Genomic DNA, 21,745 nt, shown 5'->3' with positions numbered 1-21,745 from the left:
TCAGATGCTGTTTTAGCAGCTGCGATCAGGTAGACTGGAGAGCCCTCAGAGTCCCGGGAGAGCAGCTCAACCTGTGCGTCTTCAGAGGCCACATGACCCGATGTGCGATGATAGTATCGATGTATTAGCAACTTGACACCATGGACAGAAATAATGCAATGACAGTGGGCGTCCCTATGCTCAGGTTACTTCTGCCCATATTAGCATATAACCGCAATTGCATACGGCAAAATACTGCAATGACAGCAGCAAGGACAACCGCATCTGATTTAGGCCTGTTGAGCCTGTTTCACACAAAAGTCCGACTGAAGACATACCTTGTAAATGCACAAACACACTACACACTATACTACCTATATATATATATATATATATATATAAATGACCCCCAATATACTGTGTGTGTTTCAGGGATGTGCGGTGAGCTAAATTGCTCAGGAGGAACTGGCTAGCACCAGAGCCAGATTTACATGCAATATATGAGCCAAAGGGTACATGTGGGCAATATACACAGGTGCAGCAGTATACACTCCTGAAAATTTTGTGAGTTTTGATTAGAGATGTGATGAAAAGATAGGTAGGTGAGGCACTGCCTCACCTGCCATAGACTTTTTACTCCACAGTTTTGGCTATAAAAATGATTAGAATAATGCAAAGAAGATATTTCAAACAGATTCTAGTGTGACAGGAAAGGCTCTGCCTCACCCCACCGCACGTCACTGATATATATATATACACACACACACACACACAGTATATTGGGGGTCATTCCGAGTTGATCGCTAGCTGAATTTGCTCGTAGCGCAGCGATCAGGCTAAAAAAATGGCAGTTCTGGCATATGCGGCGCAATGCGCACGCGCGATATACAGGCACAACGAACGATGTAGTTTTGCACAGGGTTTAGCGACGCATTTCAGTCGCACTGCTTGCCGCACAGTGATTGACATGAAGGGGGCATTTCTGGGTGGCAACTGACCGTTTTCAGGGAGTGTGCGGAAAAACGCAGGTGTGCCAGGAAAAACGCAGGCATGGCTGGGCGAACGCTGGGCGGGTTTGTGACGTCAAATCCGGAACTGAATAGTCTGAAGTGATCACAAGCGCTGAGTAGGTTTTGAGCTACTCTGAAACAACACAATTTTTTTTTGCAGGCGCTCTGTGATACAACCGTTCGCACTTCTGCTAAGCTATAATACACTCCCAGTGGGCGGCGGCATAGCGTTGCACGGCTGCTAAAACTAGCTAGCGAGCGATCAACTGGGATTGGCCCCCCTTGTGCCAAGGAATGCTCACGTAAGTGCCCGCAATACACTTGCTCAGGAAAGCTTGGATGTCTGTGGTTGTTGGAGGTCTGTGCAGCGATGATGATGATGATGACATTTTGCATGACCTGCTAGACTTTTCTGATTGGATGATTATCTCTAGTTTATAATTTATTGGGTCTATATTACAAGAGTTAGCGTCCATTTGTTAGTGCAACAGTTTTGCTTTTTCCACTCATGCCAGCAAATAAAGATGATATATTGGAATTCTGTAGACGTGTGTTATTATATTATTTTGAATGAACCCAACAGTGAATGTGAATAAAACACTTCTGCATACATTTATCACAATTATATTTGCCTAGGCTAATCAATTGTGTGTACCGCCATTGACAATTTTACAATAGGTACGGTAAATACACTACTATGGGGGTCTATTTATGTAGCAGTAAAAAGCCCTGTATTAGTGATATTAGGGCTTTTCATTACTTCAGAGAAGGGGTTACCGTGTAGAATCTCGGATTTCCCCAGTGGTTCCCCAGCACTGTGTCAGGATGGCTTCTCAAGAAAAAAAACCCTGCCATCTCAGGATGTCAGGATGGCATAAAGGCACTCCTGAGGGGAGCTGCCTTCTCCCTGTTCTATCCACCTCCATCACTGTAGTCGGCCAATCAGAATACCCCATGGAGAGAGTGGCAGAAAGTAAGTCTCACCTACTCCCCATGTGGCCAGGACACTCCACTGGGAGGAGAGAGGTTCCCAGAGAGCATAATGCAGTGACCCAGAATATGCCAGGTCACCTCATACTGCAGCGCTGACTCCCCAATGCCCCCGCCGCCACTCTGCCCCCCCCCCGCACCACCAAAGCCGCTCTGACACCCTCTCCCCCCATTGCAGTCTCTCTGTCCGCTGCCTGCTGCTGTCAATCAAAATTCTACAATATATAGTGATAAAAAATAACAACATAACTACTTGACTAGACCTCTATGTCTTCTTCTTTCTTGTTTAGCTGATTGTAATTGCCATACTGTTCTTTAGGCACTCTCACTGAATTGAATTATCCTCATAGAATATTTTTAGTCTAATGACATTGAAAATTTTACTTTGATGGAGTGGCCTCAATTTCCAACAAATGCAGCAATGAATGCACAGGCAGCATGACTTGCACACTTGTCCGGCCACTTTTCTCTACGGCCACGGCATTGTACTCACTTTCCCATACCGCCCAACTTTCTTCTACTGTGAAGCGGGACACACGCGCGGTGAAGCCGCACGCTCTCCCGAAAAAGGGGTGTGGCCTCAGAAAAGAGGTGTGTGGTTTCACGGTGATGCCGCGATTGTAAGCTGCTAGCATGCCCCCTCTCCCTCTGTCACTCGTGAATAGACGCTGTGTGCATGTGCACAGCGTCTTTTCACCGCTGCTCTGCTAAGTAGAGCAGCGACAGGAGCCTCCCAACTGCCCCCCCCCCCCCCAACCCCCACCGCGGGACACTGCGGCCCGCTGGTGGGACAGCCACAAAAAAAGGGACTGTCCCGCGAAAATCGGGACAGTTGGGAGGTATGCTTTCCTATGCTAATGCGACAATTGGCCACACTAAGTTGCAAATCTGTGTCACCCACTATTCTAGCATCCACAGACGCAACCATCATAATCAGTATTGCCACTTGCAGCAACCCTATGCTAGGTGCAATAGATCCACCAGAAACCGGTGTCATCCACAACACTCCCATCAATAATAGTCACTCAGTGCGCCTTGATACTCACCGCCCAGTTGCTGCTCAGGAAACACCTATTTCACAATCAACTTCATTCACTAGCAGGCATAAATCAGGCACCTATATGTGACGTCAAACACACTGGGAGGAACTCAAGTGGACGCAAGGTTTAGTGATGTAAATATCTCGCAGACCTGGCACCCAGTCTTGGATTACCGCAGGTATGTGCGCTCTCGTTACTCACGGTGTCCAATTAAAGAAAAATGGTCACAGGATTTTACAGCTCCAGAAACCCTGCGGTGCAAGCTAAAAAAAAAAAAATAGTAGCCATTCGATGGTCTCCGCAGCTCCAGGGTGCCAGAGCAAGTCCCGCTGATTTTTTGTAAAAGTAACGATTGGAAAAAATAGGATTTTGATAACCTACCGGTAAATCCTTTTCTCCTAGTCCGTAGAGGATGCTGGGGATAACATCAAGACCATGGGGTATAGACTGGATCCGCAGGAGACATGGGCACTCTAAAGACTTTTCATTGGGTGTGAACTGGCTCCTCCCTCTATGCCCCTCCCCCAGACCTCAGTTGGAGGAACTGTGCCCAGAGAGACTGACATTTCGAGGAAAGGAATTACTTAACTAGTGGTGAGATATCTACCAACTCACACCCTCAACCATGCCGCACACATGGCATTCAACATAACACACGCCAACAGGCATTAACTAATTGCAGCAACATGCTGAAACCAAGATAACACAACTTGTGTAACTGTAATAACTAAACTGCAGGTAAAGTACGCACTGGGACGGGCGCCCAGCATCCTCTACGGACTAGGAGAAAAGGATTTACCGGTAGGTTATCAAAATCCTATTTTCTCATACGTCGTAGAGGATGCTGGGGACGACATCAAGACCATGGGGTCTACACCAAAGCTCCAGTACGGGCGGGAAAGTGCGGATGACCCTGCAGCACCGATTGACCAACCTTTAGGTCCTCATCGGCCAAGGTGTCAAACTTGTAGAACTTAGCAAATGTGTTTGACCCTGACCAAGTAGCTGCTCGACAAAGTTGTAATGCCGAGACCCCCTGGGCAGCCGCCCAGGATGAGCCCACCTTCCTAGTGGAGTGGGCCTTTACTGACGTCGGTAACGGCAATCCAGCCGTAGTATGAGCTTGCTGAATCGTATTTCTAATCCAACGTGCAATAGTCTGCTTGGAAGCAGGACAGCCAATCTTGTTGTGATCATACAGGACAAACAGAGCCTCTGTTTTCCGTATACGAGCTGTTCTAGCAACATAGATTTTCAAAGCTCTAACCACATCTAGAGACTTTGAATCAGTGAATGTGTCAGTAACTACTGGCACCACAATAGGTTGGTTTATGTGAAAAGCAGAAACCACCTTTGGAAGAAAATGTTGGCGAGTTCGCAACTCTGCCCTATCTTCATGGAAAATCAGGTAGGGGCTCTTGTGAGACAAGGCCCCCAATTCTGACACCCGCCTTGCGGATGCCAATGCCGAAAGTATCACCACTTTCCAAGTGAGACACTTCAACTCTATCTTTTGTAGAGGCTCAAACCAATCCGATTGAAGGAACTGCAATACCACGTTAAGGTCCCATGGTGCCACTGGAGGCACGAATGGAGGCTGGATGTGCAGAACCCCTTTCACGAAGGTCTGAACCTCTGGAAGAGAGGCCAATTGTTTTTGGAAGAACACTGACAAGGACGAAATCTGGACCTTGATTGATCCCAATCGTAGGCCCGTCTCCACAATATCCGGCAAAAAATGGAGAAAACGTCTTAAGTGAAACTCTTCCGTAGGAGCATTCTTGGATTCACACCAAGACACATATTTTCTCCAAATACGGTGGTAATGTTTTGACGTTACTCCCTTTCTGGCCTGAATAAGGGTGGGGATGACCTCCTTAGGAATACCCTTCCTGGCTAGGATACGGCGCTCAACAGCCATGCCGTCAAACGTAGCCGCGGTAAGTCTTGGTACACACAGGGCCCCTGCTGCAGCAGGTCCTCCCGAGGAGGAAGAGGCCGAGGATCTCCTATGAGTAACTGCTGAAGATCTGGGTACCAAGCCCTTCTAGGCCAGTTTGGGGCAATGAAGATTGCTCGAACCCTTGTTTTTCTTATGATCCTGAGTACTTTTGGGATCAGCGGAAGTGGAGGGAAAACATACACTGACGGAAAAACACCCACTGGGTCACCAGTGCATCCACTGCTACTGCTTGAGGGTCTCTCGACCTGGAATAGTATCTCTGAAGCTTCTTGTTGAGATGAGACGCTATCATGTCTATTTGAGGAACTCCCCAAAGACTTGTCACCTCTGCGAAGACTTCTTGGTGGAGGCCCCACTCTCCTGGATGGAGATCGTGTCTGCTGAGGAAGTCTGCTTGCCAGTTGTCTACTCCCGGAATGAATATTGCTGACAGATCTTGTAGATGTTTTTCTGCCCAGCGGAGGATTTTTGTCGCCTCTGCCATTGCCGTTCTGCTTTTCGTTCCGCCCTGCCTGTTTATGTATGCGACTGCTGTTACATTGTCCGCCTGGATCTGCACGGAACGGTCTTGAAGAAGATGTACCGCTTGTTGAAGGCCGTTGTAAATGGCTCTTAGCTCCAGAATATTTATGTGAAGGCAGGCTTCCTGTTGTGACCAACGTCCCTGGTAGTTTTCTCCCTGAGAGACTGCTCCCCAGCCTCGGAGACTTGCATCCGTGGTTACTAGGACCCAGTCCTGAATCCCGAACCTGCGTCCCTCTAGCAGGTGAGAGCTGTGCAACCACCACAGGAGCGAAATCCTGGTTTTTGACAACAGGATTATCTTTCTGTGCATGTGTAGGTGTGACCCCGACCACTTGTCCAACAGGTCCCACTGGAATACTCTGGCATGGAACCTGCCAAACTGTATGGCCTCGTAGGCCGCCACCATCTTCCCCAACAACCGAATGCACTGATGGATCGACACACTTGATGGTTTCAATATCTGTTTTACCATTTTCTGGATTTCCAAATCCTTTTCCATTGGAAGAAATACTCTCTGAACTTCTGTGTCCAGAATCATCCCGAGGAAAGACAACCTTGTCGTCGGTTCCAACTGTGACTTTGGGTAATTTATGATCCACCCGTGTTGTTGGAGTATTGACAGAGAGAGGGATATGTTTTGTAACAACTGCTCCCTGGATCTCGCCTTTATCAGGAGATCGTCCAGATAAGGGATTATATTGACTCCTTTCTGATGAAGGAGGACCATCATCTCCGCCATCACCTTGGTGAATAGAAACTAACCAGTCAATAAGACAGCGCTTCTCACTTTGTATCAAAGTATTTTTACTTCATATATATATTAAACACAATAAGGCACCGGCCAGTGCCAATACTAAAACATACATATAATGTTTAAAACATGTTTTACCACATACAAATACTATATATTACTAGAGATGAGCGGGTTCGGTTTCTCTGAATCCGAACCCGCCAGAACTTCATGTTTTTTTTCACGGGTCCGAGCGACTCGGATCTTCCCGCCTTGCTCGGTTAACCCGAGCGCGCCCGAACGTCATCATGACGCTGTCGGATTCTCGCGAGGCTCGGATTCTATCGCGAGACTCGGATTCTATATAAGGAGCCGCGCGTCGCCGCCATTTTCACACGTGCATTGAGATTGATAGGGAGAGGACGTGGCTGGCGTCCTCTCCGTTTAGACACTTGATTTACTAATTTTGGGGAGCATTAGGAGTACTCAGTAGTGTACAGTGCAGAGTTTTGCTGATAGTGACCAGTGACCACCACTTTTATTTATAATCCGTTCTCTGCCTGAAAAAAGCGATACACAGCACACAGTGACTCAGTCACATACCATATCTGTGTGCACTGCTCAGGCTCAGGCCAGTGTGCTGCATCATCTATATATATTATATATCTGTCTGACTGCTCAGCTCACACAGCTTATAATTGTGGGGGAGACTGGGGAGCACTACTGCAGTGCCAGTTATAGGTTATAGCAGGAGCCAGGAGTACATAATATTATATTAAAATTAAACAGTGCACACTTTTGCTGCAGGAGTGCCACTGCCAGTGTGACTAGTGACCAGTGACCTGACCACCAGTATATAATATTAGTAGTATACTATCTCTTTATCAACCAGTCTATATTAGCAGCAGACACAGTACAGTGCGGTAGTTCACGGCTGTGGCTACCTCTGTGTCGGCACTCGGCAGCCCGTCCATAATTGTATATACCAGTGACCTAACCGTGGTTTTTTTTTCTTTCTTTATACATACATACTAGTTACGAGTATACTATCTCTTTATCAACCAGTCTATATATTAGCAGCAGACACAGTACAGTGCGGTAGTTCACGGCTGTGGCTACCTCTGTGTCGGCACTCGGCAGCCCGTCCATAATTGTATATACCACCTAACCGTGGTTTTTTTTTCTTTCTTTATACATACATACTAGTTACGAGTATACTATCTCTTTATCAACCAGTCTATATATTAGCAGCAGACACAGTACAGTGCGGTAGTTCACGGCTGTGGCTACCTCTGTGTCGGCACTCGGCAGCCCGTCCATAATTGTATATACCACCTAACCGTGGTTTTTTTTTCTTTCTTTATACATACATACTAGTTACGAGTATACTATCTCTTTATCAACCAGTCTATATATTAGCAGCAGACACAGTACAGTGCGGTAGTTCACGGCTGTGGCTACCTCTGTGTCGGCACTCGGCAGCCCGTCCATAATTGTATATACCACCTAACCGTGGTTTTTTTTTCTTTCTTTATACATACATACTAGTTACGAGTATACTATCTCTTTATCAACCAGTCTATATATTAGCAGCAGACACAGTACAGTGCGGTAGTTCACGGCTGTGGCTACCTCTGTGTCGGCACTCGGCAGCCCGTCCATAATTGTATATACCACCTAACCGTGGTTTTTTTTTCTTTCTTTATACATACATACTAGTTACGAGTATACTATCTCTTTATCAACCAGTCTATATATTAGCAGCAGACACAGTACAGTGCGGTAGTTCACGGCTGTGGCTACCTCTGTGTCGGCACTCGGCAGCCCGTCCATAATTGTATATACCACCTAACCGTGGTTTTTTTTTCTTTCTTTATACATACATACTAGTTACGAGTATACTATCTCTTTATCAACCAGTCTATATATTAGCAGCAGACACAGTACAGTGCGGTAGTTCACGGCTGTGGCTACCTCTGTGTCGGCACTCGGCAGCCCGTCCATAATTGTATACTAGTATCCAATCCATCCATCTCCATTGTTTACCTGAGGTGCCTTTTAGTTGTGCCTATTAAAATATGGAGAACAAAAATGTTGAGGTTCCAAAATTAGGGAAAGATCAAGATCCACTTCCACCTCGTGCTGAAGCTGCTGCCACTAGTCATGGCCGAGACGATGAAATGCCAGCAACGTCGTCTGCCAAGGCCGATGCCCAATGTCATAGTACAGAGCATGTCAAATCCAAAACACCAAATATCAGTAAAAAAAGGACTCCAAAACCTAAAATAAAATTGTCGGAGGAGAAGCGTAAACTTGCCAATATGCCATTTACCACACGGAGTGGCAAGGAACGGCTGAGGCCCTGGCCTATGTTCATGGCTAGTGGTTCAGGTTTTTTGGAAGGGACATCCTGCGTGACACTGCAGTGCCACTCCTAGATGGGCCCGGTGTTTGTGTCGGCCACTAGGGTCGCTAATCTTACTCACACAGCTACCTCATTGCGCCTCTTTTTTTCTTTGCGTCATGTGCTGTTTGGGGAGGGTTTTTTGGAAGGGACATCCTGCGTGACACTGCAGTGCCACTCCTAGATGGGCCCGGTGTTTGTGTCGGCCACTAGGGTCGCTTATCTTACTCACACAGCGACCTCGGTGCAAATTTTAGGACTAAAAATAATATTGTGAGGTGTGAGGTATTCAGAATAGACTGAAAATGAGTGTAAATTATGGTTTTTGAGGTTAATAATACTTTGGGATCAAAATGACCCCCAAATTCTATGATTTAAGCTGTTTTTTAGTGTTTTTTGAAAAAAACACCCGAATCCAAAACACACCCGAATCCGACAAAAAAAATTCGGTGAGGTTTTGCCAAAACGCGTTCGAACCCAAAACACGGCCGCGGAACCGAACCCAAAACCAAAACACAAAACCCGAAAAATTTCAGGCGCTCATCTCTATATATTACACATTGATATCGCAATCCCAATATGACTCTATTTAAAAAGACATATGGGAATATATATAGTATATAAACCTTGGTGAATACCCTCGGCGTCGTGGAGAGACCGAAAGGTAACGTCTGGAATTGGTAATGGCAATCCTGAATCGCGAATCTCAGATAAGCCTGGTGAGGAGGATAAATGGGAACATGCAGGCAGAGCCGGCAATAGGCATAGGCAAACTAGGCAATTGCCTAGGGCATTTGATATGCCTAGGGGCATCAGCAGCTTCTGCTGATTAAAATGATATGCGACATGCCTATATTCTGTGTGTAGCATTTCATATTCAGATGCAGCCACAGTCTCACACAGTATATAGGCATGCTGCATATCATTTTAATCAGCAGAAGCTGCTTGTGCACCCTAGCCACATAGCAATGCAAATAAGATGCACTTTCATAAAAAAAGGTGCCCGACGTTAGCATTGAGGCAAGATTTATGAGGACACATCTGTATACAAGCAGAGGCAGAGGTCACAGTGTTAGTGGCAGTGTGAGTGCTGTGTGCATGTGAGTGGGTTGGTTGTGCAGTAGTGTTCGGAATATGTGTAAGGGGATGGTCTTCAGTATGCCGGCGGTCGGGCTTCCGGCGACCAGCATACCGGTGCCGGGAGCCCGACAGCCGGCATACCGACACTTATTCTCCCTCGTGGGGGTCCACGACCCCCCTGGAGGGAGAAAAAATAGTGGCGCGCGTAGCGTGGTGAGCACAGCGAGCCCGCAAGGGGCTCATTTGCGCTCGCCACACTGTCGGTAAGCCGGCGGCCGGCCTCCCAGCGCCGGTATGCTGGTTGCCGGGAGGCCGGCCGCCGGTAGGTCGTAGTGAACCCGTGTAAGGAGCATTATGTGTGTCATGTAAAATTGCATTAATAATGTGCAACATATGTGTAAGGGGCACTATGTGTGTCATTATGTGTATAAGGGCATTAATAATGTGCGGCATATGTGTAACAGGGTACTACTGTATGTGTGTCATTATGTGTATAGGGGCACTAATAATGTGCAGCAAATGTGTAGGGGGCACTATGTGTGTCATTATGTGTATAAGGGCATTAATAATATGCAGCATATGTGTAAGGGGCACTATGTGTGTCATTATTTGTATAAATGCATTAATAATGTGCGGCATATGTGTAAGGGGCATTATGTGTGTCATTATGTGTAAAATTGCACTAATAATGTGCGGCATATGTGTAAGGGACATTATGTGTAAAAGGGCATTAATAAAGGTTGTCATAATGTGTAAGGTGCATTATATTTATAAGGACATTAATAAATGTGTCTCATATGTGTAAGGGGCATTACTGTGTGGAATTATGTGTATAAATGCATTACTAATATGTGGCATTATGTGTATAAGGTGCTCTACATGTGGCGCTGCGTATAGAAAGGGCACTACTTGTCGTCTAATGTGAGTAAAGAGCAATAGGGTGTGGTGTAATGTGATTAAGGAGCAATTCAGTGTGATGTAATGTGAATAAGGGGCTCTACTGTGAGGAGTAACGTTTAAGGTAAAGTGATACTACTGTGTGATGTAATATGAATTATGGACACTATCACATGATCAAATGTGAATAAAGTTGCAGTACTGTGTGGCGTAATTGGAATTGGGGTTACTATTGTGTGGCCATGCCTCTTGCCAGCAAAAACACACCCCTTTTTGGGCTGTGCGCCAAATGTGTGAACTGTTCCTATTTAAAATATAGGGAGTACAAACCACAAAATAAGGACTGCTATGGGTGAGGGGTGATGGTGCTGGGAAAGAGGTGCAAGGTCAGAGGCGGAACCAGCGGTTGTGCTAGGGGGCACCAGCCAAAATCTTGCCTAGGGCATCATACTGGTTAGGGCCGGCTCTGCATGCAGGTAAGCATCCTTTATGTCCACCGACACCAAGTAGTCCCCCTCCTCCAGACTGGCAATCACCGCCCGAAGTGATTCCATCTTGAACTTGAACCTTTTCAGGAAAAAATTCAGATCTTTTAGATTTAGGATCGGTCTGACCGAGCCGTCCGGCTTCGGAACAACAAAGAGGCTTGAATAAAAACCCTGCCCTTGTTGTGACAACGGTACCAGGACTATAACCTGGTCTTGACATAATTTTTGGATTGCCGCTGTTACTGCTTCTCTCTCTGGCGGAGAAGCTGGCACGGTCGATTTGAAAAATCGGCATAGGGGAACGTCTTGAAACTCTAGTTTGTATCCCTGGGATACTGTTTACAACACCCAGGGATCCAGGCCAGACAGAATCCAATCCTGGCTGAAGAGCTTGAGACGTGCCCCCACCCGAGCGGCCTCCCGCAAGGGAGTTCCAGCGTCATGCTGGGGATTTGGCAGTATTAGGGGTAGACTTCTGCTCTTGGGAACCTGGAGCCGGTGTGGGCTTCTTTCCTCTTCCCCTTCCCCTACCTGCAAAGAAGGGGGAACCTCTCGCCTTTTTGTATCTATTGGGCCGAAAGGACTGCATTTGCGGGTGATAGGTCTTTTTTGCCGGTGCAGGCGCAGAGGGCAAAAATGTTGACTTACCTGCGGTAGCCGCTGAGACTAACGCATCCAGGCCATCGCCAAATAAGGCCTCACCTTTATATGGGAGAGCTTCCATGTTTCTTTTGGAATCTGCATCCGCGTTCCACTGGCAAATCCATAACGCCCGCCTAGCCGATACTGCCATGGTAGCGGCTTGTGAACTCAAGAGTCCAATATCCTTCATTGCTTCTAGCATGTAGGCGGCAGCATCCTTGATATTCCCTAACTTAAGGAGTATCTAATCTTTATCAATCGTGTCAATTTCTGATGACACGCTTTCTGACCATTTTTCAATAGCGCGACTCACCCATGCGCAGGCAATAGTGGGCCTGAGCAGTGTACCATTGGTAACATAAATGGATTTCAATGTCGTTTCCATCTTGCGGTCTGCCGGCTCTTTAAGAGAAGCCGTGCCAGGAGCAGGGAGAATTACCTTCTTTGTCAACCTGGAAAGTGCACTGTCTAACCCAGGGGGTGACTCCCATTTTTTCCTGTCTTCAACCGGGAAAGGATAAGCTATGTGAATCCTTTTGGGAGTACAATTTTTTTTTATCAGGATTCACCCACATCCCTTCAAACAGAGCATTTAGTTCGTGTGAAGGAGGGAACGTGACTTTGGATTTCTTTTTCTTACATAAATAAGCTTTCTCCTGAGGTACAGGAGTGCTTTCTGTAACTTCCAACACGTCCCTTATAGCCACAATCATATATTGTATACTTTTTGCCAATTTATGATCTATCTCTCTGGATTCACTATTGTTGACACAAGAATCAGAATCCGTGTCGGTATCAGTGTTTACAACATTTGCAAATGGTCTCTTATGTGACCCAGAGGGGCCGCCCGCATAAGGAATAACAGCATCCTGAAAAATCACATCTTCCACAGATTTTCTCCAGCATGCAGCCTTAGATTCAGACTTATCCAATCTACGGTTAATCAGATGCATACTGTCACGTAGCTCTTTCACCCATGCAGGCTCTTGGTGTGCCGGTAGTGCCACCACATTACAACTCTGTGTCCCTAAAATAGCTTCCTCCGGGGAGGAACTCCCTGCCTCAGACATGCCTCACACGTGTACACCACACTCACAGACACACTGGGACTTATTTTGGGGACAGACCCACAGTAAAATCTGTCAGAGGGACACAGGATAGGAGCAGCCAGTTCACAAACCCAGCGCCAGTATTTCCTTAGAACACAGTATGTCCACAGCCCAAAAGCGCTTTTAAATAGTAATATACACTATCAAATGCACCACAATCGCTTTGTGCTCCCCCTTTATAGCACCCTGTACTTGTCAGAAGTGGAGGAGAGGACCAGCGTGTTCTCTGCACCCTGAGTAGAGAGAGAAAATGGTGCTGAGTAGTGTGCTGGCTGCCTGAGGAAGAAGCTCCGCCCCTCAGTATCCATGACAATATTTATACTGGCGGGGGTAGGGCTGTGCCAGCGGCATCTTATGCCCCCTTTTAGCCAGTTTGAGGTTTTTTTCTTGCTGCCCAGTGCGCCCCCCCGCGCCCTGCACCCTGTAGTGCCTGTGTGTGTGGGCAGCAATGGCGCGCTGTGCTCCCGCCAGCCGTGCCGCACCTCAGCCGTCACTTACTTGATTGAAGATCATTCTTCTCATACTCACCTGTCCTTTGACTTCTGGCTCTGTGAGGGGGGGTGACGGCGTGCTATGGGAGTGAGTATCTAGACACGGCTAGCGTTCAGTTCCCTTCAGGAGCTAATGGTGTCCTGTCAGCCAGAAACAGAGCCATGGAACTCTGAGGAAGTTCAGTGGCAAACGCAGGATTTGCATGGGGGCGTTTCCAGAACTGGGTGGAGCCAAGCACGGGGGTGGGGACTGAGGTGACCCAGTATATGCCGGGTCCGTAAAACTAGTGTGTCTGTGTATCTATCTATCTATCTATCTATCTACACACATATATATACCGTATATACACACACATATATACAGTTTATATATATATATACATACATACATACATACATACATATACACATAACATATTAAACATGCATACATATATATATATATATATACATATACATACAGTACACGTATATACGCATGTATATATATCATATGTGTGTGTGTGTTTATATGTATGTATATACATGTGTGTATATATGTATGCACATGGATATATATGTACTATAATTAAAATAAAGTCAACTTTTATTAAGCACTTACAAGTGCCACCAGGAAGACAGCAGGCTGCAGAGGACGCTAGACAGCCATCTCCTATATATTAGCCCTGTGACTCTGTGCCTGCATTTCTAACGCTGGGCGGAGTCACAGGCACAGATCTGGGTGGCTGGATGCAGGCCAGGAACAGTCCCCTCCCTCGGTCCGCCCATCCCCGCCCAGTCCCCTCCCCATCTCCGCCCAGTCCCCTCTTTCCCTCCTCCCCGTACACTCCCTGCAGGGAGTTGTGACACTGCAGCCGGTGAGTCTTGCTAGACAGTGCGGCTGAGAATGCTGTGGACGACCTCGGCCTGCCGCACACGCCCCCCTCCCACCCGCGGCACCCACAGCCTCCACAATATACGCCCCCCACCCACGGCACATGCCCTGCGCCACCCCGCACCCTCCCACCCGCGGCACCCACACCTGCAGCGCCCCTCGCCCACCCACGGCACTCCCTCCCCCACCCACGCAGACGCCCCTCCCCCACCCGCGGCACTCCCTCCCCCACCCATTGCATCCACATCTGCAGCACCCCCGACCCTCCCCCACCCGCGGCACACCCTCCCCTCCCCCACCCGCGGCAGACGCCCCTCCCCCTCCCGCGGCACTCTCGCCCCCTCCCCCACCCGTATAACCCACACCTGAAGCACCCCCCGCCCCTCCCCCACCCGCGGCAGACGCCCCTCCTCCACGCATGGCACTCTCGCCCCCTCCCCCACCCATTGCACCCACACCTGAAGCACCCCCCGCCCCTACCCCACCCGCGCCCCTCCCCCACCCACGGCACTCCCACCCCCTCCCCCACCCGTAGCACCCACACCTGCAGCACCCCATCCCCCACCGCGGCACCCCCGCCCCTCCCCCACCCGTGGCACCCACACCACCCACCACATCTGTCCTCCACCCACGGTACCCGCCCCTCCCCCACCCGCACCACTCCCGCCCCCTTCCCCACCCGTAGCACCCTCAAACTCCGGCACCTTTCGCCCCTCCCCCATCCGCGGCACACCTGCCCCTCTCTAGCCCCCATACCCACCTCTCCTCACGCTACACCCTCCACCCCCACCCGCGGCTCCCCCACCTGCGGCACCCACAGTATCCACCCCATCCGCCCCCAACGTTGGCTCTCCCACCCCCTCCCCCACCCGTACCACCCACACCCGCAGCACCCCCCGCCCCTCCCCCACCCGCGGCACTCGCGCCCCCACCCGCAGCACCCCCCGCCCCTTCCCCACCCACCACATCTATCCCCCACCCTGGCACACGCTCCTCCCCCACCCGAGGCACTCCCACCCCCTCCCCCACCCGTATAACCCACAACCCGGAAAACCCCTGCCACTCCCCCACCCGCAGCACCCCCGCACCTCCCCCACCCCCATACCCATCTCTCCCCCCCACTACACCCCTGCACCCTCCACCCCACCCGCCCCTACCCCACCCCCATACCCACCTCTCCCCCCCGCACCTCCCCCGCCCACGACACCCACAGCATCCACCACATCTGCCCCCCCACTCGCACCACACGCCCACCCCCGCCCACTGCACTCCCTCCCCCACCCGTAGCACCCCCTACCCCACCCGCACCACCCCCGCACCTCCCCCCCCCTGCTACACCCCCGCACCCTACACCCCACCCGCCCCTCCCCAACCCGCGGCACCCACAGCATCCACCACATCAGCACCCACCAGCGGCACACGCCCCTCCCCCGTGCGCTGCACTCCTGCCCACACCTAGCACCCCCAGCACCTCCCTCACCCCCATACCCACCTCTACCCCCCGCTACACCCCCGCACCCTCCACCCCACCCGCAGCACCCACCACTCCTCCCCCACCCACGGCACCCCAATACCCACCTCTCCCCCCCCCCACTACACCCCCACACCCTCCACTCCACCCACCCCTCCCCCACCCGCGGCACCAACAGCATCCACCAGATCTGCCCCCACCCGCGGCACACGTCCCCCCATCCACAACATCCCCCTCTCACCCGCTGCACTCCCGCCCCCTCCCCCACCCGCAGCACCCTCCACCCCTTCCCCTGCCCACAGTGCATCCGGACCCCCACCACGCCCCCGCAGCCGCCACTCCCCCAACCCCAGCCCCTCGGCCCCCTCCCCCACCCACATCATCTATAGACACCTTCCCCCATTCGTGGACCTACCACACCTCCCCCACCCGCAGCACCTCTGGACCATCTCCCACAGCACCTCCGGACCCCATCCACGGCTCCCCTGCAGCCACCCCTCCTCCACCCGCAGCACTTCTAGAACCCAACCTCACCCCCCCTGCAACCCCACCTCCCCAAACACACTCCCACTACATCGCCCCTCCCCCACGCACACCACCTCCAGACCCCCTCCTTCATCCACAGCCCCCTCGCACCCACCCCTCCCCCACCAACAGCATCTACACTCCCCTTCCACACCCACACCTCCCCCACCCGCACCCCCTCCCCATCCGCGCCCCCTCCACACCTCCCCCTCCCCCACCCACAGCACCTCTGCAACCTTTCCGCCATCCGTGCCACTGCACCCACCCCTCCACCACCCGCAACACCTCTGGACCCCCTCCCGCACCCACACCTCCACCACACGTAGCACCTCGGACACCATCCGCAGCCGCTACAAGTGATTCCCTGAATCAGGGTGATCAGCGGCACTGATAGGCACCTCCACCTCACTGAACCCACCCTCATTCCAAATACCCCACACACACACTGAACTTCTGTGAGTATAGATGCCACCAGTGGACATTGGATTAATTAAAAAAAGTAATACTGTGGCCATTATGTGTCTAAGCGACACTGCTACCAGTGGCCATTGTGTATAAGTGGCGCTGCTACCTGTGGGCACTGTGTGTATACGCGGCTCTGCTACCAGTGGCCATTATGTGTATAAATGACACTGCTACCTGTCGCCATTGTGTGTATAAGTGGTGCTGATACCTGTGGCCATTGTGTGTATAAGTGACACTGCTACCAGTGGCCATTGTGTGTATAAGCGGTGCTGCTAAAAGTGGCCATTGTGTGTATAAGTGGTGCTGCTACCTGTGGCCATTGTATGTATAAGCGGCTCAGCTAGCTGTGGCCACTGTGTGTATAAGCGCCTCTGTTACCTATGGGAATTGTGTGTAGAAGTGGCACTGCTACCGGGGGCCATTGTGTGTATAAGCAACACTACTACCTGTGGTCATTGTGTATATAAACTGCTTTGCTACCTGTGGGCACGTTGTGTATAAACGTCTCTGTTACCTGTGGGCACTGTGTGTATAAGCGGCTCTGCTACCTGTGGCCACTGTGTGTATAAGCGTCTCTGCTACCTGTGGGTGCTGTGTGTATAAGAGGCTCTGCTACCTGTGGGCACTGTGTGTATAAGCGGCTCTGCTGCCTGTGGGCGCTGTGTGTATAAGCGGCTCTGCTACCTTTGGGTATTGTGTGTATAAGCTGCCCTGCTACCTCTGGCCACTGTGTGGATACGTGGCTCTGATACCTGTGGCCACTGTGTGTATAAGCTGCGCTGCTACCTGTGGGCGCTGTGTGTATAAGCTGCGCTGCTACCTGAGGGCCCTGTGTGTATAAGTGGCTCTGCTACCTGTGGGTATTGTGTGTATAAGCGGCTCTGCTACCTGTGGGCACTGTGTGTATAAGCGGCTCTGCTACCTGTGGGTATTGTGTGTATAAGCTGGCCTGCTACCTCTGGCCACTGTGTGGATACGCGGCTCCGTTACCTGTGGCCATTGTGTGTATAAGCGGCTCAGCTACCTGTGTCCATTGTGTGTATATGCGGCTCTGATACCTGTGGCCACTGTGTGTATAAGCTGCGTAACATACACTAGCAGTATATACTACACTATGTTATTCATTGTGCCCTGCAGCCACTCTTCACGCCCTCACAAAGGGCTACTGTACGTCCCCTTGACAATTGCATGCCCTTCCCCCTTGCAATATTTACCCAATAGCATAAACTTTTGTGAAGGTAATACTCCATATAATAACAATTATAGCACAGCTGAAGCCCGTGCAGGGGTTAACAGGTCGTAGCCTCTTGCAACGCTATTTTCTGTCTAACACCTTCCCTCTCTTTTATCCTCTCCCTACCACCCTGCCTCTCCCTATCCTTTACCCATCGCACAGCGTTTTTCTGTACATTCCCTTTCTCCCCCCCCCCCTACACCTGTCTACCTTTTCTCAACCGGAACCCATTTCTGTATGCCCTCTATACTGCCCTGCATTTCTGGTTCTGTTATCTACCGGCCTGCGTATGTTCAAAGGCGTGCAGGGGTTAACGGGGCGTAGCCCCTAACGACTGTGTGAAGAGCGCCCGTAGGGCGCGATGAATCACCTAGTTAATAATACTCATGCAGCTAAAAAAAAAATATATTATTTTTTTTTGTGGAGGGGGGTTTCTGGGTGCCCAGAAACCCCCCCTGGGTGTGCCACTGAAGTTGGTTCTGCTTCTGCTCCCTCAGTCCCACGAAGCAGGGAGTCTGATGCCAGCAGATCTCCCTGAAAATAAAAAACCTAACATAAGTCTTTTCAGAGAAACTCAGTAGAGCTCCTAAGAGTGCATCCAGTCGACCTGGGCAGCAGGGGTGTATCTAGGGGTCCGGGCGCCCCTGGCAAAATAAGGACCTGGCGCCCCCCATATTTGAAATAGGGAAGGTGCATGTGCAAAAAAGGACATGATCTTGTGTGAAAGGGGCATGACCATACAACAGTACCCCCAATTCAAATTACACTACACAGTAGTAACCCTTATACACATCATGCTCACACAGTAGCAGTTCCCTTTACACATTATGCCCACACAGTAATTCTTATAACACTGAGGAGAAATCAGCAGTGCCTGGCCTGGCTGAGGAGGCAATGCCACCCATGGCCAGGTAGTATAATCAAATAGTAGTGCAAAGAAGTGTAGTGCAGCGCACTACCTAACTCTTCTATTAAAATGTACATAGCTGTAGTCCCCCCCTCACCACATAGCCATAGCCCCCACCAGAACACAGCACCTAGTTATTTCCCCCCTCCCAGCATAGTCATAGTCCCCCTCCCCCTCCCAGCACATAGCCATAGTCCCCTTCCAGTAAATAGCCATAGCCCCCACCTCCCCAAGCACAGTCATAGTCCCCGCCGTAGGCCCCCCAGCACATAGCCGTAGTCTCCACCTCTCCCAACACAGTCATACAGTAGTCCCCCTATCACATAACAATAGTTCCCTCTCAGCATAGATAGCCATAGTCCCCCTCCCTGCACATAACCCCTTACCTCCCCAAGCAAATAGCCATAGTCCCCATCCCCCTCCCAGCACATAGCTGTAGTCTTCCCTTAGCACATAGCAGTAGTCTCCCCCACTCCCAGCACATACAGTACATGGCCTCCCCACACAGCACATTGCCCTAGTCCCCACCCCACAACATCCCAGCAGATAGCCGTAGTGTCTGGCAATACCTACTGTGCCGAACTGCCTGTGATGGAGGGCGGAGGATTGCTCTGCAGGCAGGAGCTGGCGCCAGTGTACGGCACCGCACCAAACTACGTGAAGAAACCGAAAATAAACTACAGCTTCCAGCAGCCCTTGCCGCCGGGAGCTCCTGACAGCAAGGGTAGCTGGGAGTTGTAGTAACAGTTTATTTTCAGTTTCTTCCCTGTAGTGCATTGCGGTGCCGGACACTGGCGCCAGCTCCTGCCTGCAGAGCGATCCTCCGCCTTCCATCCCAGGCAATGCACAGGCAGCTCGGCACACCAGGCATTGCCAGACACTACGGCTTAACCACTTAACTGACGATTATTTAGGCGAAAACCGCTCTGAAATTGTCTGGTTTGTTTTATGAGTAAATTAGGTGAAGAACATGAATTAACCTTTCCCAAATGATTTTAGTAAAAAGAAAAAAAAAACATTATTTGTAAAAAAAAATTCTTCCAAACATCGAATCATTGATCGGGAACATCGGGGCTTTCATTTTGAAAGCCGGGACAGCCTGGCATCTCATGCGACCATGCCAGGCAAGTGGTTAAGGGATTCCACCCATTGGCCGAGGATGGCACTGTCAGGCGGCACCCCCTGCTCAGCTGGCGCCCCTGGCGAGTGCCATCCTGGCCAATGGGTAGATACGCCCCTGCTGGAAACATTTCTAAAACTGAGGTCTGGGGAGGGGCATAGAGGGAGGAGCCAGTTCACACCCAATGAAAAGTCTTTAGATTGCCCATGTCTCCAGCGGAACCCGTCTATACCCCATGGTCTTGATGTCATCCCCAGCATCCTCTAGGACGTATGAGAAAGACACATTGATTTCTATAGAAATTTTCAGTCAACTAATTGAATAGCAAAACCCTGCGGCTGCAGTAAACACTCCGCGTCGCAGTTTTTTAAAAAAAAATCCCCCCTCAACTGAATTCTCCAATTGTGCACCAGTTCTTGCAATTCAGACGCATTCGAAGTCGGGTCAGAAAGGGGAGATGTCTTTGTTTCACCGATACATCCTAATCAGGCCCAATGTGTAGCTGGTTCAGGCTCCCACTTCCTGTCATCCTGGTACCTCAGGAGATTGTGCAAATTGAGTGTGAGCCTATTATTGGCACCCGTACAGCAATACCACTGCTGAATAAATAGTGGCTGCAATACATTTCTGAGCCTCTGGCTCATTCCTGTGAGTGGCAGAAACCTCAAATACTTATTTTATTCGGGTACTAACATAGGCAAATGTAAGGGGGTTTCCAGGTGCCCGGAAACTAGTGATGAGCGGGTTCGGATCCTCGGGATCCGAACCCGCCCGAACTTCACCTTTTTTTTCACGGGTCCGAGCGACTCGGATCCTCCCGCCTTGCTCGGTTAACCCGAGCGCGCCCGAACGTCATCATCCCGCTGTCGGATTCTCGCGAGATTCGGATTCTATATAAGGAGCCGCGCGTCGCCGCCATTTTCACACGTGCATTGAGATTGATAGGGAGAGGACGTGGCTGGCGTCCTCTCCGTTATAGTAGAAAAAGACTGAGTATAAAGACTGAGTGACTTACTTATAATTGTGGGGAGGATTGGGGACGGGGAGCAGCTGTTAGGGAGTACAGTGCAGGGTTTTGATTATACCACCAGTGAGTTTAATCCTTTGTTTGTTTCTCTGCCTGAAAAAAACGCTCCACCATATCTGTGCTCACTCAGTGTGCTACACTGCTGCATGATATATCTGTGCTGAGTGCACTGCTCACACTGCCTAATTGTGGGGACTGGGGAGCAGTTATAGCAGGAGTACAGTGCACAGTTTTGCTGACAGTGACCACCAGTCCAGTATACGTTTGTCTGCCTGAAAAACACTCCTGTCTGTGGTGGCTTTTTTTTTCTTCATACTAGTTTAGCAGTCTGCTGACAGTGTCCACCAGGTCCGTTATTATTTATTATACAGTATATTATATTTATTTTATATATATATATCTAGCAGTACGGTAGGCCACGGCTGTACCTACCTCTGTGTCGTCAGTGCACTCGTCGTCCATAAGTAATATAATACTATACTATCCATCCATCTACATTTTATACCTGTGGTGGCTTTTTTTTTCTTCATACTAGTTTAGCAGTCTGCTGACAGTGTCCACCAGGTCCGTTATTATATTATACAGTATATTATATATATATAAGCAGTACGGTAGGCCACGGCTGTACCTACCTCTGTGTCGTCAGTGCACTCGTCGTCCATAAGTAATATAATACTATACTATCCATCCATCTACATTGTATACCTGTGGTGGCTTTTTTTTTCTTCATACTAGTTTAGCAGTCTGCTGACAGTGTCCACCAGGTCCGTTATA

Source organism: Pseudophryne corroboree, chromosome 5 (assembly GCF_028390025.1).
Source record: "Pseudophryne corroboree isolate aPseCor3 chromosome 5, aPseCor3.hap2, whole genome shotgun sequence".
Lineage (NCBI taxonomy): Eukaryota > Metazoa > Chordata > Amphibia > Anura > Myobatrachidae > Pseudophryne > Pseudophryne corroboree.
This window is presented reverse-complemented; position numbering follows the sequence as displayed.